This window comes from Danio rerio, chromosome 5, assembly GCF_049306965.1.
Source record: "Danio rerio strain Tuebingen ecotype United States chromosome 5, GRCz12tu, whole genome shotgun sequence".
Taxonomy (NCBI): domain Eukaryota; kingdom Metazoa; phylum Chordata; class Actinopteri; order Cypriniformes; family Danionidae; genus Danio; species Danio rerio.
Window position 1 is genome coordinate 10866006 of NC_133180.1, and position 24181 is coordinate 10890186.

At 37.9% G+C, this 24181-nt stretch overlaps 1 long non-coding RNA gene across 5 annotated transcripts in view; it reads left to right on the plus strand.

The window, feature by feature from the left end:
• Window positions 1-24181, plus strand: part of LOC141385756 (uncharacterized) — a 227233-nt gene that overhangs the window by 12015 nt on the left and 191037 nt on the right. For all 5 annotated transcript variants that reach the window (XR_012406724.1, XR_012406723.1, XR_012406721.1 and 2 more), the window contains exon 2: window positions 9942-10023. This is a non-coding gene — a long non-coding RNA (uncharacterized lncRNA). The remainder of the gene's footprint in view (window positions 1-9941; window positions 10024-24181) is intronic.

Consider the following 24181-nt stretch of genomic DNA (forward strand, 5'->3'; position numbering starts at 1 on the left):
TATTTAAGTTTTCAGCCACAGTTTGAAAAACTTAATGAATTCAATATATATTTAGTCAAAGCATTTCTTATTCTGGATCCAACTCTTTGCAAAAAGGCAAATTTGACAGTCCAAATAGAAAGACAACAAATGGCATTGGCAATAGGTTACAATGGCAAGCAATGGTGCACTGATTCACACTGAGTTCTATATTTTCTATTTTGTTGTCCATTGTGTAATGATTAATTGAAAGACCTCATATACTTGTTTGAAAGTTGTGTTGTTTAAAGGTAAAACTAGCTTTTATTGCATATTTTAAATGTTTTGACGCGATATGTGCCTTTTGCAAGCTAAATGTGTCATTTTGATCATGAGTGCCGCTGTTTAGGCCTGTGTGTTAACTGTTTTGAAAATGTGGAGTTTTTAGCTGAAGGCTGCATCAAAGCAATCGAGAAAAACTGTAAACAACTAAATAAATGCTTGAACTTGAAAATAGTTGATTTCTTGCCAGACATTTTCAGTGGCTGAAAAACACTTCCGTGCATATAAAGCCATTCATAAAAAAGAACACAATCGACATAAGCTTTGCGTGACTAAAATAGTTTTTAAAACAGACCTCTGTTAAAGTAATTCTTCAGCCGTGGTGTCTCCCTTAAGATTGTTTTGAACTGCTTAACAACATTTCCCTCCAGCGTGCAAAAGTAACTCTGATATTGATTCAGGATTTAGAAAAGTTCTGATTCTGCATTTTGGCAGAAGCCCTTTCAAAAGCAGTCTTAGCTCCTAACGTGCAAGGATGGGGATCCTGCAGTTGGACAGGTGTAGGCTCAACAATATTGTGTGCCCAAAGAATGAGGTCAGCTGAATATTCTGAATGACCAGATTTTTCCATCAATGGATTTTTTTTCCCGCGATGGTACAAGTATATTTCAAGATGACTATGCCAGGATACATCAGGTTCAGTTGTGAAAGAGTGGTTCAGGGTGCTTGAGACATAATTTGTATGCATGGATTGGCCACTGCAAAATCCAGAACTTAACCCTATTGAGAATCTTTGTGATGTGCTGGGAAAGACTTTGTGCAGTGGTTTGAATCTTCCATCCTCAATACAAGATCTTTTAATTATGTCTAAGTTTTTTATTGAAATATTAATACATCTCTGGGTGGAAATCAATGCTGTGACATTGCAGAAGCATATTAAAATGCATTGACAAATATATTTCATAATCAAAGCTAAAGACTTTACTTGCACAGACAGTGCTTATGCCAATATTAAAAGATATACTATAAAATGAAGTGCTATTTGGTTATAGCTCAGTTTTGCACAGGATGTGTTACTATAATAAACTGAGGAAAGCATTTCATTGTCTCTCACAAAGCCCTGCTCACAATGACAAATTGAATGATTCCATCAGCGTGAGATTGCCATGTTAAATATTTATCAAGGTGAACCTCGTCTGTCTTTAAAACAGTGGATGGACTAGATGAAGGTTGAAATCATTTGGCTTTTAATAGCTAAAGGAATAGTTAAAATCCTGAGAACACTCACTAATATCTTGTTTAATTACAAACCTATATAAAACCAGATGTACTATTTCACGTTCATGTGAGTTCAGAAGATTTGAAATATAGCACACAAGTGATTTGAACAGCATTTTATAGTAGTTATTGATTTATTCTCATCTATAATTCATTCACAGCAAAATTTACTCTTTAAATGAGGGCAAACAGGTTGGTAATAGGTAATGATACTTTGCTGAGATTTTGAGAGATTCAATGTACTATATTTTATCTGATTTAATCTAAGGCTGTGACTGAAGTCAGTTGTAGTTTTGTGTTTCTCTTCTGTGTTTCTGTTTATTAACAGCAAGTGTTCATCATCAGTGCTCAATGATCACCTGATTAATCCTTTCATTGTCTCATGAACTTGAATAACTTTAACTCAATTTAGAGAGGGACCAAATACTATCTAAACTGAGTTAAATTTACTCAGGATTTTGCTTTGTTAAAAAGTTTCCTTTCAAGAGTTCACACTAAGCTGATAATTAATAGATCGTAATTGGCATGCTCTCTCAGAAGAGAGCCCTGAGCTCAAAATATACTCAAGCCCGGGGCTCCCTCCCGTTAGAAGGGCGAGAGGGTAGTTCAAGTTGAGGTAGGTCTTGAAAATTACCCCGCTAGTCACCATGTAAGAAGTGTAAACTAAGGTTGTTGATTGGCTATGGTGTATGTTTTTTGGACAGTGGGAGGAAACCAGGGAACCCGGGGGAAACCCACGCGAACACGGGGAGATAATAGAAATGCACAGAAACGCCAACCCGATAGGAGGTTGGACCAGTGGTGTTCTTGCTGTGAGGCAACAGTGCTAGCCACTGGGCCACCGTGTTGCCCTATCGTAAAAAAAGGAGGGGAGGGGGGAGGACTTCAAGACGAAGATAACTGGAGTGAAAAACTTTGGTTATTTATAATGCTTCCGTAATCATCTAATAGAGCAGATTACAGAGCTAATGAGGTGCCTGCTGTGTTGATTATAAGCACGTGATCCTCTCGAAATTAGTTTAGAAATAAACCGCACTTAAATGTTGAATGCAGTGCTAAAATAATATTTTAGATTAGATGCTTTTTGAGATATTATCCAAAAACATTTAAATAATTAGTTTAATTAAAAATGACCTTCAAAATGCAAAGTTTTTTTCTCAAGTTGTCAAATTTTTATTAAAATTGTAGCTTTTTATGTGCTCATCACAGCCATCTACAGGGGTGTTTGGCTTACAATGCATAAAGAAAATATAAATGTTTTTGCATTATCTCACAAGTGAAGCTTTAATCATAACTATTGATTAAATGGGCAAAGATAAAAGACGTAACTTTTACCCAGCGTACTGTTAAACATACACAGAATCATCAAAGTTTGCATGAAAAAAATCACTCGCAATTGATGAATCTGAATCCTCTCAGGGTTTCCGCACTTCAAAACTTCCCTTCGTCTCCTTAATCTCAGCAGATGAAGAGCGAAAACACACACACACACACACACACACACACACACACACACACACACACACACACACACACACGTGCACTCACAACCCATCTGTCTCCAAATATATCTTGTGCACTCCGTTCACGTAAATCTTTCATCAGCCAGAAGAGAAAACGTAAAAGGGAAGGTGAGAAAATCCAGCTCTAACATTAATTCCCCCGTTCTCTTGTTAGCGTGTGTGTGATTACAGCCGAGCGTCATCTGCCCTCTTGACCTTCTGTGTTTTTAGATGAATTAAAGAGAGAGACTGCAGGCAAAAACAGCGTTTTTTTTTTTTTTTTTTTTCATGAATCTGTCTAATTTGAGATTTTAGGGTTTTTTGAGACTGAAAGAGCAGGGCCAGAAAGAAAAGAGTCAGCATAAGAGTTGATGTTACCACTTTACAATTAGCAGTACAGTGGTCCCTCGCGATCATGCAGTACACCTTTCGCGGCCTCGCAGTTTCGAAGATTTCTTTTAGTTAAATTTGACATGCTTATGTAATGTTGGCCAGCTAGTAAAGTGCTGTGCAGGTAAACCTCACTCCTCTGACCTCTAAAGGTGCTCTAGCGACGGACGCTAGTGGCCACATTGTTTAGCCTCCTTGTTAGAGCAACCAACTCGTATGCAGGAAGTCGCAGCGCACTGGATGGTGTAGGATCGGCGGGGTTACACTCATTTTTATTATTATTTTTTTTACACCGCATTGTGCTGTGCATCTTAATTGGCTGTAGACCATTGTCAGTTAATTACCTTTGTCTCTCCTGTTCAGTACAAAATGCGTTTAGCTTGACAAATTGACCTAAATCTTCGATCGCTAGCAGTGTGAGTTCCAACAGGGATGCAAAAAGTGTTGTAAGTGTCCACAGCAAGACCATCGTAAAGGGGGTCGCACATTGGATGCGCCACACCATGCAGCGCCATGCATTTTAGAATTATAGGTTAATATCAGGGTGCGCACACCAGCGCCGCAAGTCGGCATTGCCCAGCTACAACTCAGGACACTTCATTAGGTCTGGGCGATATGGAAAAAATGCAATCTCGATACTTATTTTCCATGTTGAACGTTAACGATAATAAGAGCAATAAGTTCATTGTTTTTTATGTTAAATTAATAATATGTGAAAAGAAAAACTTGTTGAAAAGCTAAAAATATTGTACTAAGTAATTTAATTTTATTATAAAGTATGATGCCAATTCCGGGAAGGAAGAAGTTGTGTCATGAAGATGGAAGCAAGACAGTTTATTTGACCGTGTAATGTAGTTCAGTTCAGTTGTTTTTAAACATTTTCGAAACGACATCACGGGACTGTCTTATGTTACTTGTGTTCAAATCCCACTTATTTAAAGAAAGAAACGAGAAAAGAAGAGGTGGACTGATGGCACATACAATGATATATATTTCGATATTAGCTGTTAGTGTTTCCAGATTTAAAAAAATAGCCCAACAATGACTGAAGCCACAAAAATGACTGGGTCCATTAAATGGCATAACATATTCAGTCGATACATTTTTTATGGCTGAAATTTCAGTACATCTTCAGTCAGGCTGGGCGATTAATCAAAAAGTAATTGAAATCGACATTTAGAACCTGCAATCGATGTAATTTTTTCCAGGTCAATTTTTTCAATTATTTTACCTACCATGTGTGGAGTCACGTGACCCTGCTCTGTTTAGGCTGATTTATACTTCTATACATGTATGGTCCGGCACAGCCTTTTTGTGGTCGCATACCCGCACACCTCTCAAAAAATGTAACTACACATTGCTCGTTTACACTACATTGACGATGATTGGAAGCTGCGCCAGAGATGCCTTGTGATGGCAGATTTTCTCTTACAATAAAATCATTATTTACATTAAAATATTTGTTTACAAAACATTTAGGAAATGCACCGTTTTTAATATTATTTACAGGACATGCAAGAGTTATTTTATTTAGAAGAGATGCTGCTGCTTTTCAACTTTTAATATCCAAAAATGCTATTTATTTATTTTCACTTTTTTCTAAGAAAACAGAGATTCTTTGTTTTAGGCTATGTGTATTTTAATTTCAGTTGTTCAATGTTGATGTTCAATAAATAATCAAAGTTAATAGTGTGTGTACTTCAATTATTTTAATTGTAATTAAAAGTAATGCAGGCAAGGCAGTGGCAGAGTTTGCATGTTCTCCCTGCCTTCGCGTGGGTTTCCTCCGGGTGCTCCGGTTTCCCCCACAGTCCAAAGACATGTGGTACAGTTGAATTGGGTAAGCTAAATTGTCCGGAGTGTGTGTGTGTGAATGTGTGTGTGTGCATGTTTCCCAGATGGGCTGGAAGGGCATCCGCTGCGTAAAAAACTTGCTGGATAAGTTGGCGGTTCATTCTGCTGTGGCGACCCCGGATTAATAAAGGGACTAAGCCGACAAGAAAATGAATGAATGAATAAAAGTAATGCAGCCTTCTTTCAAAATCTCTCACTTGTAATATGTAAGCATATTTACTGTACAAATCTTATCAGTGAACTCTCAGGGCAAAATAAATAAATAAATAAATGAATAAGATAATCGTTAATTATTCGTAATCGAGTTAAAATGTTCAATTAATTGATATTTTGATTTTAGGCCAAATCGCCCAGCCTTAATCTCTAATATCTGCACACTTCTAGATTCCCATTGTTGCACTCTTCTACTGTGTGATTGGCTCTTGGATCAACATTTGTTTAAAAATTCTCCATTTTTTTTATAGTTTTCATATGGTGAGGACACTGACCTGGAGATGTGCATACATTTTATTTATTTAATATTAGTTTTATAAAGCTTGTCCACTTTTTATTCTTAAAGAAAGCTACGTTGAAAAACATATTTGAATGTATACAACTAGGATTTGCTTGTTGACACCATTACCGAGACAGTACATTATTTCAAATATGTGGCAAAGAAGTAACTCATTTGAATTTCTTTTTGATATGCCAAGTAAAAGTCCAACCAGGCTGGTTATAAAAAGGTCTTAAAATGTCTTAATTGGACTTTGTGAAGTCTGCAGAAACCTTTTAGTAAATGCTTGTTAATTAATGCATTAATTAACACTTTAGGTTAAGCTAAATGTATCCAACATAAACTCATGGCCTGTAAATGCATGCAAATGTCATGACTTTACTTGGAGGGGCACATTATCATTAACCCATTTTGAACTATTCATGAACTCCTGGGTTTATTTTGATGTGCACAGAACGCTTTTCTGTTGTTTTTCAATGTAAACACGGAGACAGACGTGAAAAACTGTTATGTTTAAGTACAGCAATTCTTGAGCAACTGTACATTTTCTCCTGGTTTCACTGCAATCTCAAGGGAATAATTGAACTCCATGTTTGTGTTTTCCCAGCCAGTGGTCTTTTTAGTGAGGCAGTCACTCTTTTTACTAAGACTCATAAAGACTGCTTCATTTCACTTAATATTTCAATGTCACAGACGGCTAGTTTTAGCAGCTGAAGCCCTAACGGCTCATGTTAGGCTCATGTAGCGTTTTACAGCCGGCTGTAACAGTGCAGCATTTGAAACACTAAGCGGCCTGTAATGCTCTGAACTCTCCTTAAATGTTTTGCACGCTTGTACAATTCAACACATGAGAGTTTTTTTTTTTTTTTTTTTAACTGTGAGTGTTGAAACCATTATACGCTCCTCTGTTTCTCTGTGCTTTCTCATTTATGTTTTTATGGCTTACTCGCTTCTACTTTCCACTTCCTACTTCTGCGTCACAGAGCTGCTGATTTATTCATATCCATACTTACGAGGAACTTTTTAGGAAACCATTGGTTTGAGCATATGGGTGTTGAAGTGTTCAACCTAGGCTCTTTTTGAAAACATACCACTATATACATTTCTGGAGAGCGCCAAATACATCCCAGGAGGTTTTATTTTATTTAGCAGTTTTTGTATTTGCGAATCCACTAAAGGCCGCTGTGTACGCTTTTTGAGATCTCAAATTTCTCTTGCAAGTGCCATTCACGCCTGCTGTACTCGCGTAAATCCACCATGCAAATGACTGACTGACAGACAGATCAACTGACCCACCCTCGTCCTTCCCTAAACCCACCTGATAGTGTTTTAAAAAGCACCGGTTGACCAGCCCACCCATTTCCCTTAACCCAACCAACAGTGTTTTGAAAAGCAATCCAGAAAAAGAAGGCCGTCACCTCGTTTTTACCACATTTTTCAGACTTTACCACATTCTCACCGTTATTTACTTGTTTATTTTATTTTTTGGCTTCTGTCTTTAGCTTACCTGCTTTCTGGAATTGTTCTTTGCCGGACACGAATCTTGTTATCGTGGTCAACACCTTTCTACATCTCAAGTCTGTCGACGTACATGGCAAGTTACTGGACAAACTAGTAGCAGTAGGAAAGCCGTCCATAGGGAGGTAAGCGGTCAGCTGTTAAGCGCAGTAAGGATCAGCGTCATACTGCACTGTAGCGTACATTTTAAATACGAAATGCAGCCATACATACTTCTAGCTACTTAATTCTTGATCTCCAGAAATGTATATAGGGCTACGTTTTCAGAATGAGCCTGTGCTACTTGTGGAGAATTGCCATTCTCCAATTCTCGTACAGCTCTTCCGATAAAAATGCTTACTGCAAACCAACAGCTTTGCTGTATCGGGCCTATAGCACCGCAGGAAAAAAAACATGCAACAAACCCTGTGGATCATGGAAATAAACACATACGATCCGTGTCTCACCCAGTCATTGGGCCTCACAGCTTGGCAGGACGGCTTTGGCTTCGGAAAGCACGCGGTCTCTAGAATAATTAAGAAGCAGGGTCTTCTCATAGGATAAGAACACTCTGCTATGAATAATAATGAGAAACCGACACGTCATCACTCCACTTGCAGTTTTGGGCTAAGTCGCCGATTTTGATCCCGCCCCAAAAATGATTTTAAACCCGGAAGATGAAATTAGCTGAAAAAAAAACAAAATTATCCAGTTTTCTCCACAGTTAAAACTGGCAGGTGCTAACGTTGTCTTAACTGATGCCCAACACACACATATCCAACCCAGGCTCATTCTGAAAACGTAGTCCAGTGGACGTTTCTGGAGGCTGCGAAATACATCCCGGGAGGTACATATGGCTGCATTTCATTTTTTTAAGCGAACGCTACGGGGGGGGTGTGACGCTGTTCCCTTTCGCGCTTGCCAGCTGACCGCTTACCTCCGTGTGAAGGGCTTTCCCGCTACAGTCAGTTTGAGTCAGCACATCGTGTGCGTCGGCGGACTTTATATGCAGAGAGGAGGAGTTGACAAAGGCGTTCGGTTCCAGAAACCAGGTAAGACAAAAACAGAATCCAAAAAAATAAAGCGAACGAGTTCATAACAGGGTGAGAACACGGTGAAATCCGAAAAACAGACGAGGGTTTTTCTTTTTCTAGACGGCTTTTCTAAATTGTTGCTCGGGTTTAAGGAAGTGAACGGGCGGGCGGGTCTATCGGTAAAACTGGTTGGGTTCAGGGAAGGAGGAGGGTGGGTCAGCCGATTGGCCGGTCACGCAGTCAATCATTCGGTCAGTCAGACAGCGGCTTCTGGTGGGTTGACGCGAGAACAGCGCGGGCGCGAACGGCACTCGTGAGAGACGTTCGAGATACGAAAAAGCGCACACAGCGGCCTCTCGCGGATTCGCGAAAACAAAAACTGCACAAATACGTATCTCCCGGGACGTATTTCATGGTCTCCAGAAACGCCCGCTGGACTGCGTTTTCAGAATGAGCCTGGATTGCACACATCTGTTTAAATCTCAAAAAAGTACTCGAAGTTTTCCTGAACCTTTAAAAAAAAGTGCATAATCTCATAACTTGGAACTATTAAGTTTACTTAACTTATTTTTATAATTTATTCACAGTTGGTTTACTTAATGATTTTAAATAAATGGGATTACTCACCTTTAAAAAAAATGCTTTAAAAACAATGGGAGTGGTTAACTGATAGCTGTACTAAAGTAAATTAAAATACTAAAAACTGTAGTAATAACTACAAAATGCACCATGTTTTTACTACCAGTAGCCACTGGTTTAAACATTTAAACAATGTTTCTGTAATAAAACTAAAAATAATTCTGTAAATGATCTCTCAAACAATCTCGCAAAGGTTTTCTAAGCGGTTGCAATGGCATTGCTATATCCAGTACTCTAGGAGTTGTTTTGATATGGATACTTGGGTGTTCTAAAATTATAATTTCAAATTCGACCAATTAGAAACCTTCCTATTTGAAAGTACAAAAGTGTTATGCTAATTACCACTCCTGCTAGCTCATTTCATTTCAATGGCTAATTCACAAAGGACACGAAATGAAATAAAAGCTTGGATGAAGTGGCAAAGCGAAGACAGAGGTGACAGACACAGAAATGTTTTCAAATAAGACTCAATCTAGCAGGCGTAAAAAAATAAACCATGGCCCTTTCACCCAAAGAGTGGGCTGACATGTCAGAAAGTCTCATTTGAATTTAATTTGTTGGGTTGACTTTAAGATGTATCCCGCTCACTTTTTCCCTGCACCGAAACCTCATAAATGCACAGCAAGAAACTTGACTGATGGATTCATCGGCTGTCTCTCCCACTCAATGTGTTTCAGTGTTTGCTGAATTAAGGGTTCAAATAAGAGCGAGACGGAGAGACAGACTGCGAGGAGCATCACGACTGAATGTCTGATATAAAAGGGAAGCTGGAGCAACAGTAGAAAGTCAATGAGTGTGTCTGATTTCATCATAGTGGACCTCTCATCCAAATTACCCAAGCGGCACTGTAATCTAATAAATAAAAAAATGTGTGAGTGAGACAGCCAAAAGCCAAAAGAGTACAAGAGGAGATGAAAGACAGGAAAAAATATCTGATAATTGGATAGTCCTGTAAGTAACACCAAGCTTTAGTTGCAGTGGAATTAAATAGAAATTTTATTCTTGGTTTTTCAGGAAGCTTGGATGGGAAATCAGGCTAATCTTCTGTTAGTGAAGTTGCTGTGGGATATCATGAGAAAGGACTGTTAAGAGTAAGGTGGGTGTTTTCCAATGTGTTTTTTTTTTTTTTTTTTTACGGGTGCTGGAAATCCTTGAAAATGCTGGAATTTTAAGTGAAGTTTATTTATAAACTAATTTCGAGAGGAGCACGCGCGTATGCTTGATAGCACCTGGTCCACATTACCTAACACTGATTTACCAATCAGACGACTCCTTGGCTGTTTCTCAATATGCGTTCTTCAGCGGTCTTGCGTCCTCGTGTTCTCGTGCAACATCATCAGCTGCCTAAGTTCAGTTCCAATACTCAAGACCGCAAGAACGAAGGACGCGTGAAACTTCCCGGATGTGATCTTGGTATTGAGGATGCACTGATGCAGACTTGAGCACCGAACTCGCTCTGGAAGTCCCAGAAGTCATTGCGACTGGAGGTGGGAAGCGCAGCATTTAATCTAGATTTATTATTAAAGTTCAGAGATTTAACTAATTTACCTCAGGAGTGTCTCTAAATGAGACTGAAAGTAAACCTTAACATGAATATCTTAATAAAGGAATAAACACATTAAGGGTGTTTGTTTGCTGAAATTCGTATTAAAATTAGTTTTATTTATATTGTGCAGAGTATATTTATAATGTGTTTATGCAATGTATATATTTTGAAGAGGGGAAAAACAATAAATCGTTGTATGAGTGCTGTAATCTTTAAATAATTTACCATTTAAAACGCGTGAAGGTCACGTGACCATCAGGAAGAACGCAGCATCCCATTTCTCAAAGGACGCGTTCTCTGCCCTCGTGGTCTCCTGAGTTCGTGGGCAAGACTGGTCTCCACAAGAACGCAAGTCCGTTCTTTGCGTTCTTGGAATTGAGAAACAGTCCTTATCAACTATAAATAACCAGAGTATCTTACTTCAGCCATCTTCATCTTGAAGAATCCCCCCTTCCACCCCTACTCCTCCCATTTCCTTGTCAGGGCAGCACGGAGGCTTAGTGTTTAGCACCACGGCCGCACTGCATAATGTCACCGGCTCGGACGCTACCTGGCCAGGTCGGCATTTCTGTGTGGAGTTTGCATGTTCTCCTTGTGTTTGCGTGTGTTTTCACTGGGCTCTCCGGTTTCCTCCCACAGACCAAAAACATGTAACATAAGCAAATTGACATTTAAATTGACAGCATAGACACTTCATAGCATTTTGATCTACTTTCAACATTATCAAGTAGGGGAGTTCTCGAGACCTACCTGAACTCGGACTTCCCTCTCGCCCTGCAACAGGGCGAGGATCTCACGAGTTCAGGGCTATCTTCCAGGATAGCATGCTAAATACGCTCTATAATCAATCATTAACTAAGGGCGAACTCTTCAATTAAGTGTTTTCAAGTGCTTCTTTTTTAATCTTTAATTTAAAATAAATCTTTTTGATTTTGCATAAAATGTAAACTATTGAGTTTGTGCAAGTGCCTTTAGCATCCTTTTTCTAATTTGCGCCATTTGCTTAAACAGTTAGAGAAGATGAAATGTGTGGAGAACAGTGAACAACACATTACATTAAAATAAATGTACATTTAAGATAAGTTGCTGGTTTGAATCCTGGCTGGCATTTCTGTGTGGAGTTTGCATGTTCTCCCTGGGTATTCGTGGGCTTTTCCCTGTCTTTGGTGAATCGAATAAGCTAAATTGGCCGTAGTGTATGTATGTGAATGTGCGTGTGTGGGTGTTTTCCAGTGCTGAGTTGCAGCTGGAAGGACATGCGTGGCGTAAAACATATGCTGGATAAGTTGGCGATTCATTCCCTTGATAAATAAGGGATTAAGCTGAGTGAAAATTAATGAATGAATACATTTAAGAAGAGTGATTACTTCGGGTGTGAAGAGATGCCTACTCCACGAGACAAGACACAAGATCGTATTCACAAGAATAAGATGGGATGAGATTTTTTGGAATCCTTAATGATGAAATATATGAATGGAAAATAGTCTTGTATTCAACTGAAAGAAAAGTGTTTTTTTTTTTTTTTTTAAATCAACTTGTAATGAATTTTTTTTTTTTAATTGATACTATGCTATGCTATATATTTTGGTGCTCAAATGACCGAGATGTAGCCAAAAAATATGGTCACTTTTCAAAATAAAATATTTTTCAAGATAATAAAATCGTTCAGACCCAAATAATAAATAAAACAGAAATAAATGATGATTTCTTGTGTGGCCCGGTAGCAATAGGTTCACTGACCAGTATCCGTCCGCTGCCCAGTGGTTGGGGACCACTACCATAAAGGACATACAAACACTGCAAAATATTTTGCTATAAACCCTCATAACAGGACAAACTCTGAGCTACTGGATGCATGTATAGACTGATAGGAGAGAGCTGTTGTAATGGAATTTGATACCGCATGCCGAATGAAAAGAAAACTTCAATTTTTCCCGGACTACATAAACGATGACAGATGTATGTGTCCAGGAATTCACTATCTGTAAATGTCTGTGGTGCTTTACCGACTTGGCTAAAAGTCCTACACGACTGTAGTACTTTGATTATAGAGTTTACATGTCTATACTTCAATAATGCGAATTAGATTATTAATTATTAATGCTAAAATAGGAATACTCCACATATCTTAATTACATTTGTGTTTGCGACGAGTATGACTTTAAGCAAATCTAAAGCGCTATTCTATCACATGGGTATATTGTGTGGCTGCAGTTGTACCAGCCTTTGCTTTTGGACACGGCAACCTTTGAACTCTGGTGAAAAAAACGGTTCCGTCACACTCGCCTAAGCAAACAAGTGACAAGCAACACAGAGGCAGCCCGGGTTGCCAAGTATGTGCAAAGCACTTTATTTGTGGTTCAAATCCAACACTGTCTCCAATCTTCAGTGCGGAATTCACCCTTACGCTCCATCATAACATCACAACTCACAAGAGGACTTTTCACCTCAACAAGAAATCTTCTTGCGATTTTAGTAGCCTGAGATCTCGTCACAGCCCTAAAGATGTGCGTAAACAGCAGTAATTCAATGCTGAGCTTGGATCACACATGCCATTAAAAAGTTTCCATAGAATACTATACAAACTAGTGTAAACATGTTCTATGTTCTAGTTAAGTCAGTCAAGTTCGGCAGCCAAAACACAGTGTGTCAAAACACAGCTTATGTTAAACTATGAGTGTGGGACTTTTGAAAAGGGTATATACAGGGAGACGAATTAAGCTAAAGCCAGCCACACCATAGCTGTTTCTCAATATGCGTTCTTAAACGAACTTGTGTACTTGTGTAACATCATCATCAACTGCCAATTTTGAAGATTCAGAGTACATTACTCTGTGTGCATGTATGTATGTTTCAGTCAGAGAGCAGGCATTGAGCTGTGGGAACGCCAAAGCAGAGCTCATTAATATGTACAACCATTCCAAATATGGTCAATATGGACATTCTGATTCTAGAGATATATTCTGGGGTCATACATGAGCATGTGAAACCATTTCTGCAGAATTATTGAACGTACTTACTATGTAGATATCAGAGAACAATTTAACATAATGAATAATTTCAATATATGGAAACTTTAACTTTTTAAAGTCAATTGCAAAAACATTGGTTGCTCTAATTTGAATATGAAAAGCAAGACTGCCACTACTTGGCTAACTGCAAATTGGTCAGTCTACACAGTTCTAAAGACAGGGTCTTAGCATAGTGGCCATGTTTATTCAATTGGCACCATAACTCATCCTGGCAAGTGATTGAGTCAGAGTATCTCTGTATTTCTGTTGTCAGAGGATGGAGACACCACAAATTGGCAACAGGGTACTGAGGAAGAGAACATGATAGAGTTAAATCTTTTTAAGCTGTAGGATGTGCCGGACCAACAAGTTTAATCATTTACTGCTATTTAAAGTAGCAGATAGGACAAAAGAAACAAGTAAATTCAACAGAGGATCCACAATACTTTATGTAGATAATGTGACAACTGGTTTTACTCAGTATATAGTGTACAAACTGTAACAAGCCACTTAGAATGTCAGCAACACCTTATCAAATGTATTGATTTTCTAGAGTCACTTAGCTGCTAGAGTGTTGCTTAGGCATTCTGTTTTCATTTGTCTACAGCTATTCAGAATATATTAATTTTCATACTAAATCCCAGAATGCCTTAGCAACACCCTAATATCCTGCTGAAAAACAGCATATGCTGGTCAGGTAGGCTATGTTTTGATGCTGGTCTTGCTGGTTTCAATGCTAGTCTTGCTCGTTTCTATTCTGGTTTTGCTGGTCTTGAAGCTGGTCTTGCTGGTTTCAGTGCTGGTCTCAATGCTGGTCTCGCTGTTCTCAGTGGTGGTCCTGACCAGCAGTGAGACCAGCAAGACCAAAGTCTCTTAAAGGCAAGTCATTTCACTCTGCGGCCATCTTTAAAACGCCTCTCGGGCAGTATGTGCGGGCATTCCGTTTGAATCGGAAAAACATCAAATTCTCCAAAACTACAAGCCAACTTTACGATTAAATTCCATATTACGAATAACCACAAAAGTTATAAAAGTTAACTGTTTTGTACAACAACATTTAGTTTTTTTTCCCCTAAATGTTCATATCACACAAAATCTGCAGAAACTCGCGTCTGGTCCGAGTCCCTTACCTGGAGAATTGTTATTCTATAATGATCGCTGATTTGCTCCTGTACTAGAAGGCAGGCTTATTCGCCATATAGCGATCACTGATTGGCTCGTGTACTAGAAGGCGAGGCTTAATTCACCAAATTAACACCCTGCTAAAAAAAACAAGCTTAAACAAGTTTTAGAGGGTTTTTAGCCGTTTCCAGGGTGGTTTCCAGCCATTTCCAGCCTGGTCTTAGCTGGTCAGGCTGGAAAATGACCAGCTAAATCCAGCTAAAACCAGCGTGACCAGCCTGATTTAAGCTGGACATAGCTGGTTTTGGCTGGGCTCCCAGTTTGGCTAGGCTGGTCAAGCTGGTTTTAGCTGGATTTAGCTGGTCATTTTCCAGCCTGACCAGCTAAGGCCAGGCTGGAAATGGCTGTAAATCAGCCTGGAAATGGCCAAAGCCCCTCTGAAACCAGCCTGGTCAACTAGCTAAAACCAGCCTAAAACTGTTTTTTTTCAGCAGGGCAGTTACACCTTTTCCCATTCAAAAGTATACGAGTGACACATCTTGTGTATTCTATAGTCTTTGGCAAGACCAACATCAAGACCAGCAAAAACCAGCACAGAGACCAGCTAAACCAGCATTAAAAACAGCGAGACCAGCATTGAAACCAGCAGAACAAGCATACCAGCATCAAAACACCTTACCAGCATATGCTGTTTTTTTTTAGCAGGGTAACTGATGATTTGTTTTTAACATTTCAGCAAAGCTCAACTATCATGCAGGCACCCCACCAACTATCCTAATTTGCTTACATACCAGAAAGACCTGGCAATATTCTAACAACTGTATTAATTAGACTACGGTAACTCCGATTACCTTAGCAACACCCTAACAACTGTGGTAATTTGCCTGCAGCAATGCAAAAAGTCTTTAGAGCCACTTCAGCCACCCTATATCAACAGTGCTAATTAGCTTAAAAGATTTCATAATTCTCTAGCAACACCCTAGCAACTGTGATATGTAGCTTAAATCATTTCAGAATGCTCTAGCAACACCCTAGCAACTGTGCTAATTAGCTTAAAGCATTTCAGAATGCTCTAGCAACACCCTAGCAACTGTGCTATGTAGCTTAAATCATTTCAGAATGCTCTAGCAACACCCTAGCAACTGTGCTAATTAGCTTAAAGCATTTCAGAATTTTCTAGCAACACCCTAGTAACTGTGCTTATTAGCTTCAAGCATTTCAGAATGCTCTAGCAACTGTGCTAATTAGCTTAAATCATTTCAGAATTCTCTAGCAACACACTAGCAACTGTGCTAATTAGCTTAAAGCATTTTAGAATGCTCTAGCAACACCCTAGCAACTGTGCTTATTAGCTTAAAGCATTTTAGAATGCTCTAGCAACACCCTAGCAACTGTGCTAATTAGCTTAAAGCATTTCAGAATGCTCTAGCAACTGTACTAATTAGCTTAAATCATTTCAGAATTCTCTAGCAACACCCCAGCAACTGTGCTAATTAGCTTAAAGCATTTTAGAATGCTCTAGCAACACCCTAGCAACTCTGCTTATTAGCTTAAAGCATTTCAGAATGCTCTAGCAAAACCCTAGCAACAGTGCTAATTAGCTTAACGCATTTTAGAATGCTCTAGCAACACCCTAGCAACTGTGCTAATTAGCTTAAATCATTTCAGAATGCTCCAGCAACACCCTAGCAACTATGCTAATTAGCTTAAAGCATTTCAGAATTTTCTAGCAGCAACCCAGCAACTGTGCTTTAAAGCTTAAAGCATTTCAGAATGCCATATCAACCCCATACTGTAGCAACAGTATTATTTTGAATGCAGCCACCCAGAATGACTTAGCAACACCATTACAACAGCCGTAATTTGTCTGCTGCAATGCAAACTAGCTTTGCAGCACACAATTGTGCTAATTAGCTTAAAGCTTTTCAAAATGCCTTAGCAACACTCTAACAACTGTATTTTCTAGTGGTCTCACAGAATGCTTGAGACAGAACTTGGCAACTGCACTTCCTTGCAACTATTCATTTGTCTACAGTCACTCAGAATGTCATATCAACACCCTAGCTACTGCATAGCATTGTATATATAGTATGCTAATGGACATTCAAAATTAATGAGCACACAGTGCTTTCTGGCAAACAAACCTGAGTTTAACTTGCAGAGGAGCAATAATGTGTTGACTTTCAATGAGATATCTGTAGATTATACTGTAGAAGCCTGCATGCAGTTCGGTGTTGGGTAAGTTGCTTCAAAAAACCAATTAATTACTAATTATGATTAATACATTTATAGTTACTTTGTCTGAAAACTAACCTTATTTACTCAATAAATAACTTAGTTACTACTCAATAATACAAATACACAAATTTCAACAAAACGGTGGAAACAAAACTAATTAAATAATTATTTAAATTTTTGTCAAACACTTTAATACTTCAATTTTAATCAATATAAGTTTAAAAAAACGAAACGTTTCGAATGAATGACTCTAAATTTAATATATACTGTATATGATGACAAGGTAACAAAAAAATATTTTATTTATTTTTTTACATTTTCCAAATGATGTTTAGGAGACCAAGGAAATTTTCACAGTATGTCTTTCAATATTTTTTCTTCTGGATAAAGTCTTTTTTTTTTTCTTATTTGTTTTTATTCAGCTAGAATAAAAGCAGTTTTTACTTTTTAAAAGCCATTTTAAGGTCAATAGTATTAGCCCCTTTAAGCTATATTTGTTTTCGATAGTCTACAGAACAAACCATCATTATACAATAACTTGGCTAATTACCCTAACCTGCCTAGTTAACCTAATTAACGTAGTTAAGCCTTTAAATGTCACTTTAAGCTGTATAGAAGTGTCTTGAAAAATATCTAGTAAAACATTATTTACTGTCATCATTGCAAATATGCAATAAATCAGATATTATGAACGAGTTATTAAAACTAATATGTTTAGAAATGTGTTGGGGGGCTAATAATTCTGACTTCAACTGTATATATACAGTGCTCAGCATAATAAAGTACACCCTCAGTGTGTACTTTAGATTTCTCAGATTTCCTCAGATTTCTCAGTGAATATAAGCAATGTAAATGAAAGATAAGATAATGAAGTGAATAAAAGATAATACAATTAAATTCAATCAAAATATTGCAAAAAATAAAAATACAACCTACAAAAATAAAAACAAAATTTACAATTGTTTTGCTTCTTTTTTTAAATTTGTATTTAATATTTTTTTTATAACATCAATTTGGGTGCACTAGTTTTTAGACTGTTGTCGTAAGTTATTTTGTTAGATAAGCTCCAGATTTGTCTTCAGTACTGACTAATCTAATGTATATGCACAAATATAATACTGTATAGCTTCCTATTAACAATATAAATTTAAAAGATAGATTTGTTAGGGGAGCACTTATATATGCTGAGCACTGTTTATATACACAACCTGACAAAAGTCTTGTCACCTATTCAAGTTTTAGGAACAACAAATAATAACTTAACTTGAAGTGACTTATATGAAAGGTAAAGGCCTCTAGATTACGCTTATTTTACCAAAATAAAACATGATCATGCCTTGATTTTTAATTATTTAATTAGGACAGTAATGTCTGAATGTCTTTGCTTAGACAAAATTCTTGTATCTTAACAAAAATAATGAACAGTGTAGAATTTAAAGTCATGCTGCAGTGGAAAAAGAATGAATATTGTGTCTGACTTCCATGAGCTTGGAGGACTGCATACACACATCTCTGCAATGACTCAAATCACTTATTAATAAAGTCATCTGGAATGGCAAAGAAAGAGTTCTTGCAGGACTCCCAGAGCTCATCAAGATTCTTTGGATTCATCTTCAATGCCTCCTGCTTCATCTTACCCCAGAAATGCTCAATCATTTTCAAATCTGGTGACAGGGCTGGCCAATCCTGGAGCACCTTGACCTTCTTTGCTTTCAGGAGCTTTGATGTGGAGGCTGAAGCATAAGACGGAGTGCTATCCTGCTGAAGTATTTGCCCTCTCCTGTGGTTTGTAATGTAATGGGCAGAATAAATGATACCTCAGACTGTTAATGTTGCCATCCACTCATCTCCCATACTGGATGTAACCCCAAACCATGATTTTTTCCTTTACCAAACTTGACTGATTTCTGTGAGAACCTTGGGTCCATGCAGGTTCCAATAGGTCTTCTGCAGTGTTTGTGATGATCGGGATGCAGTTCAACAGACAACATCATCTTCGAACCTTCTGCCACTTTTCCAAACGATCAACTAGAAGTCAAGTTTTTTTTTTTTAGTTATTATTACATTTATATAATATATTGTCATTATCGAATCATTAATTGACTTGAAAAAAAAAACATTTGAATGCTCTTATTCAATTGAAAAATATAATTATTCTGCAAAATATACAATATATTACTCTGCTTCTCTGAATTGATTAATATAGAGCTGCTAAATGTAGGTACAGCATTTAAGGCAAGTATATTATAAGTAACTAAATTAAAGTAATCCTTTAATTACTGTAACTAGTTACTTTGTTACACCCAACACTGCTGCAGCTGAATGTAAACACAAGGGAACATTTGCCCGATGAAACATGGCAAAACAAGCTTCAGAACATCAGCTTGTTCGGTTCGTTTGTACAGAACAATAAGAGGAAATCGTAGACAAGGCTCTCATTGGTGATAAATGAAACTCGCCAATTAGCAATTCAACTCAGGCGCCTGACTCATTCTTGAGTGAATAAGTGTGTGTGGAGCAGTGTGTAATAGTCGCATGTGTGCTAATGTTTCAAACTGCTACACTTGGATCAGGGAAGACGTGAGCATCCAGTCGCACTGCAGATGTGTTGGAAACACTGGGAATAATAATAAAAAAGAGTCACAGGCATCAGAAGTGCAGAGGGATAACGACTCTGTCTATGTCAACAAGCTGATAAAATGGCATGCTTGACTTCACACGTCGACCAGCAAGTCCAACGTGTCCTCTTATTATTCTGGGAACAATCTGGCCGCCCCACAGCTGCCAATGCGCGGCCCCGAGGGCAACGGCACCAACATCCCGCTCCACTGCGGCTCGCATGCCACCACAAGCCGCTCGTCCCTGCCAATCTGACATGAAAATTCTGTTAGGCTTCAGCCGATCAGAGCCATCAAAATGCATGATCTGCAGCCCTCAATGTGACGCAGTTGCGTTCTCCACCTAAAGATGGCAGTAGAGCCTCGGCTACGGCTTACAGGGCCCATGCAAGTGAATTATTTAAGTCTTCCCAGGCCTTTTTGTTTTGTTTATCCTTTATACTTGGTGACACACAGAGTTTGGGGTGTAATAGAAAGTTCGCTGGTAATCGCGTGGGCGAGGGGGTTAGTCATAATTGTGTTTTGAGTCTGAAGAAATAGCGCGAACTTGAAGACAAATTAATTTGCGTCTCTTCCTCCCGTGCAGATGCTGCTGATACAGGAGCAGACTGCCGCATTTGTCCATTAATTAGTTTTCACAGGTGCAAACATACAGTCTTTGGATTGGCCGGTTTTGTGTGTGGGGGGTGTTTTGTGTGTGTGTGTGTGTGTGTGTTTGTGTGTGTGTGTGTGTGTGCTGGTTTGAGTGTTTTACAGGGACATAAATTTATATAATTACATAGGTATGTTCCTAGTTAAGCCTGTAAATAAATGACACTTTAGGCTAATACTAGTATCTAGTAGTGTCTAGGAAAATATTATGTAATGTCATCATGGCAAAGACAAACTAAATCAGTTATAAGAAATTAGTTATTAAAACTATTATGTTTAGAAATGTGTTGAAAATCTTCCTGTTAAACCGAAATTAGGGAAAAATATACTGGAGGGCTGATAATTCTGACTTCGACTGTAGGTATCACAACATTGGGGTGGTTTATGAGGACATGCCAGGTGTCCTTGTAATTAAAAAATCTTAAAATCACATTTATGGCACGTTTTGACTGTCATAATTTACCACATTTTTTTCTGAGAGGGTTGGGTTTAGGTTAGGGCTGTGGTCAGGCCATATAATAAGTCTTTTTACTGTATAAAATACATTATGCCTATAGAGAGTTCTCGTAAACCAGCAATATCAGTGTGTGTGTGTGTGTGTGTGTGTGTGTGTGTGTGTGTGTGTGTGTGTGTGTGTGTGTGTGTGTGTGTGTGTGCTGGTAATGGGTGGTTTACAGAGACATAAATTTGTATAATTACGCAGGTAATGTCCTAGTTAACCCTTTAAATTGCACTTTAGGCTGAATACTAGTATCTAGTAGTGTCTTGGAAAATATTATGTACTGTCATCATGGCAAAGACAAACTAAATCAGTTATAAGAAATGAGTTATTAAAACTATTATGTTTAGAAATGTGATGAAAATCTTCCTGTTAAACCGAAATTAGGGAAAAAATGTACGGGAGGGCTGATAATTCTGACTTCAACTGTAGGTATCACAATATTGGGGTGGTTTATGAGGACATGGCATGTGTCCTTGTAATTAAAAAAGCTTAAAATCATATTTAATGACATGTTTTGACAGTCATAATTTATCACGTTTTCTGAGAGGGTTGGGTTTAGGTTAGGGCTGTGGTCAGGCCATATAATAAGTCTTTTTACTGTATAAAATATATTATGCCTATGGAGAGTTCTCATAAACCACCAATATCTGTGTGTGTGTGTGTGTGTGTGTGTGTGTGTGTGTGTGTGTGTGTGTGTGTGTGTGTGTGTGTGTGTGTGTGTGTGTGTGTGTGTGTGTGTGTTTGTTCTGTGATGAGTCACAGCCCATCTGGATAGTTTAGTATTTTCAATTCACCAGTACTGATGAGGTCTGCTGTGTGTAAATGGAGAGTTAGGAATGGTTTATTACCACATCTACACTTGACTTACTCTAGAGGATTTATCCATGTTCGAGGCACTTTCACCCTCAAAATTCACAGCTACAGTCACTTTCTTGATCAGTAGTTGAGGCTTATTTTCCAGTTAGAAGATATAGATGTCTTTAGAACACCATATAGTTTTTTTTTTTACTCTATATTTTTATAATCAATTGTTATGTTTTGAACCTTATTATATATCTTAAGCACTAATGCTGACAAAATGTGGTTTACTGTGTTTAAAAGCAATATTTGCTATTACGATTTAAAATATATATTTAATTTAATCAGACATATGTAAAACAAGGGTGATTATCTTTTAATAATTTGTCAAGCTTTATAGGTTATTTTACTGTGTACATACTTACTCCCAGGGCCGTTTATACCAAAGTTGATGTTTAAGCCGCTCCATGTTGGTGTTGCCCCCCCGACCTTTAAATTACATATTTCCAATAGTTGTATCTCAGCCAAATATTGTCCTAAAATAAAGTTCCGAAATCAGAGAAAAATGTTATATTCGGTTTCCCCCACAGTCCAAAGACATGCGGTACAGGTGAATTGGGTAGGCTAAATTGTCCATAGTGTATGAGTGTGTGTGTGAATATGAGTGTGTGGATGTTTCCCAGAGATGGGTTGCGGCTGGAAGGGCATTCGCTGCGGAAAAACATGCTGGATAAGTTTGCGGTTCATTCCGCTGTGGCGACCCGGGATTAATAAAGGGACTAAGCCGACAAGAAAATGAATGAATTATATATATGAAATTGTATTATATTAATATTATATTATAGATGTGTGTGTGCAATATATAATCATATGAGAAATTAATTTAAATGATAATTGATTTCTGTGAAATCAAAGCTGAATTTCAGTTTCCTTACCCCAGCGTTCAGTGCCAAATAATTTTTCAGAAACCATTTGCTGCTTAATAAACATTTACTGCTGCATTATCAAGGTTGAAAACAGTAGTGCTGCTTAATATGTTGGAGAAATTAGTAGCTAATTTGGATGAAAAAATGTCAATGAAAACGCTTATAGATGCCATATTGTATTCAAATACTTATTTTTAACATGTTCCCTTCAATTTTGCTTATGATCTGTGTATTAGGGAGGTTTTATTACACTGTAAATGCTGGGTTCCACACAATTGACTTCTGTTGGGGCAACATGAAAGTATTAAGCTAAATTATTGGTTTTTATAAAATTAAGTGGACTGAACATAAAACAATTAAGTTGTCCCCTAATAATCTCAAAAAATAAGTTGTTTTAGTTAGTTACAGTTGAAGGCAAAATTATTAGCCCTCCTATGAAATTTGTATTCTTTTACAAATATTTTATAAGTGCTGTTAAACAGAGCAAGAAAATTGTTTTCACAGCATTTCCTTTTGTATTTTTCTTCTGGAAAAGGTTTTTTTTTCTTTTAGTTTGTGTAAAATAATATAATGTTTTTTTTTTAAAAGTAAAAACTGCTAAGGTCAATATTATTAGCCCTCTTAAGTAATTATTTGTTTGATTGGCTCCAGGAAAAAACTACTGTTTTCCAATGACTTGCCTAATTACCCTAACTTGCCTAGTTAAGGTAATTAACCTAATTAAGCCTTTAAATTGCACTTAAAGCTTAAAACTGGTGTCTTGAAAAACAAATAGTACGATAATGCATTCTGTCGTCATGACAAAGACAAAAGAAATAAGTTTAGACTTGAGAAAAAGAATTGTTGAGGCTCACAAAGAAGGAGAAGGATATACATGTTTATCAAAGCGTTTTCAAGTGTGAAGAAGTGCCGTGAGAAGTATTATCAAGAAGTTTAATGAGATCCACACTGTGGAGAACATGACTGGCAGAGGTAGAAAGCGAAAGATTTCCAAAACTTTGGAAAGAAAATTAGTAAGAGAGGTTTCTAAAGACCCAAGAACAACTGCTAAGACACTAGTGAATGAATTAGCCAAGTCTGGAATTAATGTCTCAGCAAAGACGGTCACTAGAGCCCTGCACAGGAGTGAACTGAAAGGTTGTCGACCAAGAAAGACTCCACTTTTAAAAAAGAGACACCTCCAAGATAGACTGAAGTTTGCCAGGGACAATCTAGAGAAAAATAATGAATACTGAAAACGTATCCTTTGGTCAGATGAGACAAAACTAGAGCTCTTTGGCCATAGAGATGTTGCCTATGTTTGGAGGAAGAAGGGAGAGGCATTTAATCCAAAGAACACCGTTCCCACAGTAAAACATGGCGGTGGGAGTATAATGCTATGGGGATGTTTCAGTGCATTTGGAACTGGGAATCTTATCAGGGTTGAAGGAAACATGAAAAAGGAAGACTACCAGAAGATTTTGAAAAATAACCTCAAACAGTCTGCAACAAAACTTGGTTTGGGTCGACGTTTTGTATTCCAGCATGATAATGACCCAAAGCATACCTCACTTCTGGTAAAGAACTACCTACAACAGAACAAAGTGAAAGTATTTGACTGGCCAGCACAAAGCCCAGACTTGAATCCAATCGAAAATCTGTGGGGGACACTGAAGTCTAGAGTTCATGCCAGAAGACCAACAAATCTGGAAGAGCTTGAGAATAGGCTAACACTCCTCAGGAGACATGCTTGAAGCTTGTTGAGAGCTACAGTAAACGACTGATGGCTGTTATCAAGCAAAAGGGTTACACTATTGACTATTAACATCAGAGAGCTAATAATTTTGACCTCCAAGCTTTTTT